The sequence below is a fragment of the Lygodium microphyllum genome, chromosome 2 (assembly GCF_053477565.2).
Source record: "Lygodium microphyllum isolate KBCC chromosome 2, Lygodium_microphyllum_v1.1.10, whole genome shotgun sequence".
In the NCBI taxonomy this organism is placed as follows: Eukaryota; Viridiplantae; Streptophyta; class Polypodiopsida; order Schizaeales; family Lygodiaceae; genus Lygodium; species Lygodium microphyllum.
This window is the reverse complement of record NC_141136.1, coordinates 123,177,933-123,188,032: the sequence shown is the minus strand read 5'-3', so window position 1 is coordinate 123,188,032 and position 10,100 is coordinate 123,177,933.

The window sequence follows — 10,100 nt, the reverse complement described above, 5'->3', positions numbered from 1 at the left end:
TTAGCAAGGTGGGATAACCTTGCGATCTCTTGGTCAGTGATGGCAGAAGTGGTCCGTGGATCATATGAGGTGATGAGGCATTGCTTAATGGCTTGCTCTTTGGAGAGCTCGCTACCGAGCAACTCAGCCGCCGCCGCAGAGCGAGAAGCCTGTGCAAAGGCGAATTCAAAAGTCTCTCAAGAGCAAGGCATATTGCGCACTTCCATTGCAAAGGGTTCTGCTAATAGACCCAAGTCCAAGTGGTCATAGCTGAGGGCTAGCGACACAAAGGTGGCATCGAGCCGTTTGATGCAGTCCACCACATCATCTCCGGTGTCCTCCGCAAGGTCAGGGGTTAGCGCTAGAAATGACTTCCATTCATAGGAGGGTGTAAGGCCGACGGGTGGTTGAGGTTTGCTAGAACTAGAGGCTTTGACAATACATAGTTGCGGTTGGGAGTCTCCTTGAGCCTGCAACCGGGCTGTTTGCAAGGTGGGTGGGTTAGGGTCAGCCGCAGCAGCTGGGCTGCTGCAGTCAGCTTTGCTGCGGAGAGTCGGGTTGACTTGGTCAGATGATGCCACCTGTGATGGTGGCTGTTGCTTGGGCCGATAGGTTTGTGCAACTCTCTTGGGCCGAAGCGTAGATGAGTCGGATGGCTGGGGCTCTGGAGAGCAGTGTAGCCTATGGTCTTGAGGTGTTGGGGGATGTGGGCTGATCAAGCTTGAGGGTGGCGTATGACTAGTGCCTTTGGCCGTGGGGGCCTTAGGGATCCACAGTGAGGCATTTTCCTCATAGTAGCCTTGCGCATGCAAGAGGGCTTTAGGGACCCATCTTTGCTTAATCACACGGCTCTTCCTATGATTGCGTCTTGGCCTTCTAGCTTTAGAGTTGTGGGTCTTATGCGGATAGGCGCGTCTAGTTCTAGGCGGTTCTCGAGGCTGTTTAGGCACCCATTGAAAGCGAGGCTGTTGGGGCCTTGCTTTGGTTGTTACGGTCTGCGGTTTCTATCAGTGGCCCTGTGGACGGTGATGGTGTCACGCAGCCCTTGCTGAAAGCTGTGACAATGCGCACGTTGCCGATTGCTAGGTGGATGCGTTGCAACTCATAATCAACATTGCAGTGAGTCTGCTTTTTGAAGGTTCACCCGAGCAGTGACTCCATGCCTATGTCTGTAGCACTCGGCAACACCGAAAATAGTATTGGAATAGTCTCAGACTCGATAGAAACGACGACCCTGCACTTGCCGAGAAGTGCGTAAGATTGAGTCCTATATGGGCTTAATTTGGCCATTGTGGGTTGAAGTAGTGGTTTTCCAATTTGGATCCAATGCTTGTGCGTTAAGACATTGAAGTCTGCTCCCTCATCGATCAGGGCATTGAAAGTGCATGTTTGCTTGGCAGTGACCGTGATACGGAGGTAAGCGGGTTCTACAGCTTCCTCATTATCATCGTTGATTTCAGTGATTATGGCTGCTCTGTATTTTGACCGACGGTTCTAGCATTAGTGGCTCATGCAAAGGATGAGTGGGAGGGAAGTATTTCTTGACACGACTGCCATTGAAGAAGCCTATTCCTTCACCATCTAGGGTCTCGAGCTCGACATTGCCGGTTCGGCTAATTGCCCGAACCTTAAAGGGTCCGAGACCTTTGAATTTCATCTTTTGCTTATGTCCTTTAACTGAGTAGAGGAGTACTAAGTCACCCTGCTCAAACTCACGCTGCTTGACATGCTTGTCAAACCAGCTCTTGCGTCGGGCTTTCTCGCAGATAAGCGCGTGGGTGTCTAGAAGACGAGTCTCTAATAGGCATTCCAGCTCAACCAGGCATTGCGTCCATGCTTCCTTCCCTTCCCATTGTTCTTGGAGTGCTATTCTCAGGCTAGGGACGAAGAATTCTAATGGTAGAATTGCTTCAGTCCCATAGGTCAGCCTAAAGGGGGTTTGGCCGACAGCTGTTTTATAAGCTGTACGGTAGGCCCACAAGGCTGCCATCAACTTGTTGTCCCAGTCGGTTCGTGAGGCTGAGACTACTTTAGTCAGGACGTTGATAAGAATTTTGTTAGTTGATTCTGCCTGGCCATTAGCCTGAGGGTAGTATGGTGAGGATTTGCGATGGATGATAAGAAAGGTGGATAGGAGATGTGCTACCACTTCGTTGATGAAGTGTGTGTTGAGATATCGAGCTCCACTCGTGATACGCCAGGGTGACCTTTGTGTATTTATGTCACCGACTTGTCAGTTGCAGATGCGGTTGGTACACCGCCCATGAATAATAGCTACATGATAGCTATCCTTATCTACTCTAGTTCGTGGCTCAGTTAGTATGCCACCTTAGTTAGTTGAGTTTGGTTTGAGACCCATATATAGGGTTCTTCTATTTCTTTGTACTAGAGTTCTTTTGGCTTACACAACTAAGAAGAGGAAAACTGTTTTCAGCCTCCACCCTTGTGTGTATTCCCCCATTGTGCAAGCAAGAAAGCTACAAGTGAGACTCCTTCCTTCTGTCCCACAATCTTGACATGGTATCAGAGCCTTGTTCGTGGTAAGGAGCTCAAGAAAGCAAGCCAAGCTCGCGGTGTTCTAGTAAGAGGAGCAGTGTTGCTTTCATTTTCTGTTTTGGGAGTAGATCTCTGCAGGTAGCACAGCCGAAAAGTGCAAGAGTGCATTGTCTCAGGTTGAGACGCCCTTCGCGGTGAAGCAAGAGGGCAGTATATGCTGCGGGGAAGGGCTTTAGCCCTAGGTGACCTTGTTTTTTTTATTTGAGGCCATTTCGGGGCCTATTTTGGAGGCGGAAGTTTTCTGCACACACTCAGGAAAAGGCCCAGTTTTATGATGTGCGACCACTGTTCTACAGGTCGGTGAAAAGTTACCACAGAAATTGCATCGTATGCTTGTGCGCAGAGACATTGGGAGTTACAGAATCATCCTTGGTTCCTGTTTATGCAAAATCGTCACTAGGAAGTGACTGTGTGGTCAAATACCACTTTCGCCAGTTTTGCAAATTTGCCCTTGTGAGGGTGAAGCTGTGTTTTTTGCAGTGACAGAATTTTTTGCAGTGTTCTGTAATGGCGTCTGATTCTCTTTCACAGATTGTAACTGAAAAGCTTGACAAGAACAACTTCCAAGCATGGAAGTTTAGAATGACAAATTTCCTTATGGGAAAAGGATATTGGGAATTTGTTGCAGGAAATGAAGAAGAACCAGTTCTTCCTAATGTTCCCAGTCAACAGCAAATGCAGGCATTTAAAGCATGGCATGCGAGAGCCAGGAAAGTTATGTACTGGTTGTCTATCAACATTTCAAACTCTACGATTGTGCATATTCAAGATGCAAGTACGCCAAAGGAGGCATGGGATACTTTGTCAAAAATGTATAGCACAAATACGCAAGCCAGGAAAATGCAGCTCAAGCAAGAGTTGCATAATGTGCAAAGAGAAAATATGAGCATCAATGACTACCACATGAAGGTGAAGAAGATTGCAGATGCACTTGCTTCCATTGGGTCGCCAGTGGAAGATGATGATTTAGTTTCTGTGACCTTGAATGGTCTAGGAAAGGATTATGTACAGTTCCGAACATCCATTTCCGTCCGTGAAAGATTTCCTGATTTTGAGGAGTTGATTGCTCTTCTAATTTCTGAGGAGCAGAGAAATGGTGGTGCATCTTCTTCAGGAGGAACTTCAAAAGAAGTTGTCTTCTACTCAAATGCTGGAAGAGATAGAGGCAGAGGTAGAGGAGGCCAATATGGAGGCTGTGGTAGAAATCAGAATATGCAGCAAACTTAAGAAAACCAGTCCTATGGAGGAGGATGTGGTAACTCTAGAGGCAGGGCGAGCCAAAGAGGTCGTGGTGGATGGCAAAGAGGCCAAAATGCAAACAGTAATGTTGAATGCTACTACTGTGGTAAAATGGGTCATATGGCTAAAGACTACTATAAAAAGCAGAATGACATCATGAATGGAAAACTGCAACAAGGGAATTATGCATCTTCTAGTAGACAGGGTGATGACAGAAATGAGCACTTGTTTATGGTGCAGCACATGAACAATTCTGTGACAAGTGCAGAAGAAAGCAATGATGTATGGTATGTTGACTCAGGTGCATCAAACCACATGACAGGTCATGCAGAATGGATGGAGGATGCAAGAAAAATGGAAAAACCAGGATTTGTGGAGACTGGTGATGATACTGCACATCCTACTGTGCAGATTGAAAAAATTCATTTGTCTATGCAAGATGGGAAAAAGAAATACATGTCCGATGTATTTCATGTCCCGAATATCACCAAGAATCTAGTTTCTGTTGGTCAAATAGTTGAGCAAGACTTGCAGGTCAGATTTAATCCTCATGGATGCTTTGTTGAGGATATGAAAAATAAAGGTCGCTTGATAGCAAAAGGAAAGAAGAAGGGCAGAATGTTTACATTGGATGCTGACATGTCTGAATTGAGTGCAGCAATGTTTGCACATGGGACCGGTGTAGTTGCAGATATTGATATCTGGCATAAACGCATTGGTCATGTTAATGTACAGCGACTTAAATCAATGCAGGCCCAAAATATTGTTGCAGGATTGCCCAAATTCAAGGTTGCAGAAATGCATAAGGTATGTGAAGCCTGTCAGTTTGGAAAACAGGCAAGGAAACCATTTCCTAGACATGTTCAAGAGAGTGAGAAGCCATTGGAATTAATCCACTCTGATGTGTGGACTACTAAAGCTGCATCTCTTGGAGGCTGTCATTATTTTGTCACTTTTATTGATGACTATAGGAGAAAAGTTTGGGTGTATTTTATGAAAAAGAAAAGTGAAGTTTTTGGGCACCTCAAAACTCTTAAAGCTATGGTTGAAAAAGAAACAGGCATGCAGATAAAATGCCTAAGGTCAGATGGAGGGGGAGAGTACCTCTCAAATGAGTTTGCAAGGTTCCTGCAGGAGCATGGCATAAAGCAACAATATTCATGCAGTCATACCCCACAACAAAATGGAATTGCAGAAAGGAAAAACAGGCATATTGGAGAGGTATCTCGTGCCATGCTCAATGAAAAAGACTTGCCAGATTTTTATTGGGCTGAAGCAGTTGCTACAGTAGTCTACATAATGAACAAAACTCCCACTGCAGCAATACATGGAATGACTCCAGAGGAGAGGTATACTGGTAGGAAACCAGATATTTCTCATTTGAAATTTCTTGGTTGCATTGCCTATGTACATGTGCCAGATGAGTTGAGATCCAAGTTGGATCCAAAAGCTGAGAAGTGCATCTTTATTGGTTACTCTCTGCAGCAAAAAGGGTATAGATGCTATAACCCTTCTACTCGTAAGTTTACAGTGAGCAGAGATGTTGTTTTTGATGAGATGAGTAGCTGGTATAAACCAACAAATGTGATTGATGATGTAGATGCACAAAATGGTAATGCTGCACAGAATTCACAGCAGCAGTCACAAAATATTAGTGGACCTGGAGCGTCCTCTAGCAGTGGTTCACATTCTTTGCCATGGACAGGCAGATTGAGATCAGGAGACTCTTCTCAAAGTAATGCAGATAGTGGTATGCAGGTATCACGAAAAGGAAAAGAGAAGGTTGATCAGCCCATGTTTGATGTGAATGCAGGTCACTCTTATGTGGATGGTGAATCCAGTGGCTCAGAACAGAGCATTGATGATGAGTTGGGTATTCCTTCTATTGTTACACCTGGAGTAAGGAAGACCAGGGATGTTTTGAGAGCACCTAAGAGTGAACCTACTTTGCGCAGGTCTACGAGAGCTAGGTATCCTGTGGATAGGCTGAAATATGATGGATTTACAGCCATTCACTATGCATATATGGTCAAAGTGATACAGGAACCAGAACCCACTTCTTTTGAGCAAGCCATGGGAAAAGAAAAATGGGAGAAAGCCATGGATGAAGAAATGGATGCCTTGGAAGCAAATGCTACATGGGAATTGGTACATTTGCCTAAAGGTAAAAATGCAATTGGCTGTAAGTAGGTATATAAGGTGAAGCACAATGCAGATGGTTCTGTGAACAAATACAAGGCAAGATTAGTAGTCAAGGGGTATGCACAAACATATGGCATTGACTATGAAGAAACATTCAGTCCGGTTGCAAGAATGACAACCGTAAGAGCAGTCATTGCTATGGCTGCATCAAAGGGATGGTCTTTACATCAGGTGGATGTAAAGAATGCCTTCTTGCATGGTGATTTGCAAGAAGAGGTCTATATGGAGCAGCCACCAGGTTATGTGCATGATGTTTATCCTGAGTTTGTTTGCAGGTTGAAGAAAGCCTTGTATGGCTTGAAGCAAGCACCTAGAGCATGGTCTGACAAGATAGGACAGTATCTTGTCACTATTGGCTTTCAGATTTCCAAGGCAGATTTCTCACTTTATGTGAGAAAAACAGAGAAATGTATTATGCTACTTGTCATTTATATTGATGATTTGATTATGACATGTGACAGTGATGAAGATATCCTTCATGTGAAAATGCTATTGAAGCAGAAGTTTGAGATGAAGGATTTGGGAGAGCTGCGTTATTTCTTGGGCATTGAGGTGATCAGATCGCCAAGTGGGATACAGCTCTTGCAGAGGTAGTATGGATTGGACATGCTGTCCAAATATGGGATGACAGGCTGTAAGCCTATTTCAGTTCCTTTGGAGCAGAATGTGAAGCTGAGCACAGATGCAAGTGGGCTTCTAGAAGACCCTACTATGTACAGACGCATAGTAGGAAGTTTGATTTATATGACTATTACCAGGCCAGATTTGAGCTATGCTGTTGGATTGGTAAGTTAGTTTATGCAGGCTCCAAGGAAACCACATTTGGATGCGGCTAGACGCATACTCAGGTATGTGAAGTCCACATTGCAGTATGGACTATTTTATGAGACTGGGGTTCAAATACAGTTGCATGGATACACTGATGCTGATTGGGCTGGTAGTATTTCTGATAGACGATCTACCAGTGGATATGTGTTCTCTTTTGGGAATGCTGCAGTCACTTGGAGCAGCAAGAAACAGCCTACAGTTGCCTTGTCGAGCACAGAGGCTGAGTACAGGGGTGCAGCAATGGCTACATGTGAGGTAGCTTGGTTGCATAAGCTACTTTATGATATGCATCAGTCTCTGCAGATGGGCCAGTTGTCATTTATTGCGACAACATGAGTAGTATACACTTGGCAAATAACCCAGTCTATCATGCTAGAACAAAGCACATTGAGGTGCATTATCACTATGTGCGAGAGAGGGTTTTACTAGGTCTTATTGATCTAGTTTATGTCAGCACAGAGGATCAGGTAGCTGACATATTCACGAAGGCATTGGGCGCAGAGAAGCTGCGCAAGTTTAGAGACCTACTTGGTGTGCAGGAATTGGGATTGAGCTCGAGGGGGAGTGTTGAGATATCGAGCTCCACTTGTGATACGCCACAGTGACCGTTGTGTATTTATGTCACCGACTTGTCAGTTTGCAGATGCAGTTGGTACACTGCCCATGAATAATAGCTACATGATAGCTATCCTTATCTACTCTAGTTCGTGGCTCAGTTAGTATGCCACCTTAGTTAGTTGAGTTTGGTTTGAGACCCATATATAGGGTTCTTCTATTTCTTTGTACTAGAGTACTTTTGGCTTACACAACTAAGAAGAGGAAAACTATTTTCAGCCTCCACCCTTGTGTGTATTCCCCCATTGTGCAAGCAAGAAAGCTACAAGTGAGACTCCTTCCTTCTCTCCCACAATCTTGACAGTGTGTGCCTTGGTCGCTAACCAGTTCGATGGGGCAACCGAAGTGCAAGATCAGTTACTCCCATAAGAACTTGGCGGTCGTCCTAGCGTCATTTTTTCTCGTGGCTCTTGCCTCTGCCCATTTCGTGAGGTAATCTGTGGCCACCACAATGTACTTAGCTTGTGAGTACTGTGCCGCAGGACTGATGGATCCTATGAAGTCAATTCCCCATTTTTCGAAGGGTTGTCAAGCAATGATTGGGGTCAACTCCATTTGATCTTTACGAATCGGGACTTTTGTCCATTGGCACTCGTCACAGTGCTTGATGAATCGCGTGGCGTCGCGAAAAAGTGTGGGCCACCATAGTTGAGACTGTAGCACCTTCCATGCTATCGTGTCTCTGCTAAAGTGTCCTCCTGTGATACCGTTGTGCACCTTTGAGAGCACATCATGCATCTCATGCTCACTCATGCACCTATGTAGCAATCCGTCTTGCCCCAGCCTATAGAGTTGGCCTGCAATCAGTTGGTAGGGCTGAATCTTTAGGATCAAGCGCTTAAGTCGTGCCTTTTCTATTAGTCGTTCAGGTAGTCTGTGCTGGAGCACTTGGACTATGTCGTCTACCTAGTATGGCGTTAGATCAGCCTTAAATAGATCTCTCTCGCTGGACAGGTGGAATAAGTGGGTGTCAGGTAACTCATCAATGATGCCCTGTCCAATGGCTTCTCCTGTGGGTATGCAGGACATGTGATCAGCCATGTAATGATGTTTTCCCTTTTGTACCACCACGGAGAAATCGAACTCTAGGAGCAGGAGGAGCCATCGAGCTATGCGCCATGTAGCACAAGGTTTGTTCACTAAGTAGAGTAGGGCTTGATGGTCCACGAAGAAGATGAAAGGTGTGGCCAATAGATAATGCCAGAATTTCTTCATGGCGAACACCATGGCTAATCCCTCCCTTTCTGTTGTCAAATAGTTCATCTTCGTCTCAGTGAGTTGTCTGCTACAGCAAAGCTCCTCCTGCTCCTAGAGTTCGATGTGTCCCCACCAGGTTGGCACAACACTGCCCCCACAGCAAACTTAGAAGCATCGATGTGCACGTGGAAGGTAATGGTCCAATATGGGACTTGTAGAATTGGTGCTGTTGTTAGAGACTTTTTCAATTCTTCGTATGCCCGTTGGCATGCCTCGGTCCACTCGAAGACAATCATCAGCTTGTACAATGGTCTGGCGATCAGCGCTAATTCAATACAAATTGCCGACAGTATCCTGTATGGCCTAAAAAACGTTGAACTCCCTTGTAATTAATTGGGGGTGGAAGGTCAATAACAACCCTGACCTTCGAGAAGTCAGTGGCAATGTCGTTCTTCGACACCACGTGTCCTAAGATGCATCCCTGCTTCACCCAAAACTGACACTTCAAGGGGTTCAAGGAGAGACGATATAAGCGGCACCGTTCAAAGACTGCGCGGATTTTGTCTAAGTGTTCGATCCAGGTCGAATGGACACACAAATCATCGACAAAGACCTCTAACTCCTTGCAAAGCATGTCCTTAAAGATGGTGCATATGAGACGTTGAAAGGTGGCGGGGGCATTGGTCAACCCGAAGGGCATGACTATGTATGCAAAGATGCCCCATTCAGTGGCAAAGGCGGTCTTATGCCTGTCTGCAAGAAGGACTTGCACCTGGTTGTACCCTGGGAAGCCATCTAGAAAACTGTAGGCTTTCTTGCCTACCACCCTCTCAAGCATGTGCTCGGTGTAGGGCAAGGGATAGTTGTCTCTCTTCGTAGCAGCGTTCACCTTCTTGTAATTGATGCACACTCGAATTTTTCCATTCTTCTTCATCACAATGACTATGGGTGAGACCCAGTCTGGGTGCAAGTGCATCTTGCCTGTCTGCAAGATGCACTTGCACCTGGTTGTACCCTGGGAAGCCATCTAGAAAAGTGTAGGCTTTCTTGCCTGCCACCCTCTCAAGCATGTGCTCGGTGTAGGGCAATGGATAGTTGTCTCTCTTCGTAGCAGCATTCACCTTCTTGTAATTGACACACACTCGAATTTTTCCATTCTTCTTCATCACAATGACTATGGGTGAGACCCAGTCTGTGTGCTCAATTTTGTAAATGAATCCAGCTCTCATCAGCTTGTCAATTTCCTCTTTGATAGCATGAGCGTGTTTTGGATTCATGGGGTACGGTCGCTGCTTAACCAGCATTGCATCCGACATCATGGCTATGTTGTGACTCACAACACTCGGATCTACCCCCCATAGCTCTTCTAAGGACCAGGCAAATACGTCTATGTACTCCCGCAAGAGAGCGACAAGACTCAACTCTTCTTTACCAGTCAAGTCATCGGCAATGAACACTAGTCGGGGTGTCTCTCCTTCCAGGGC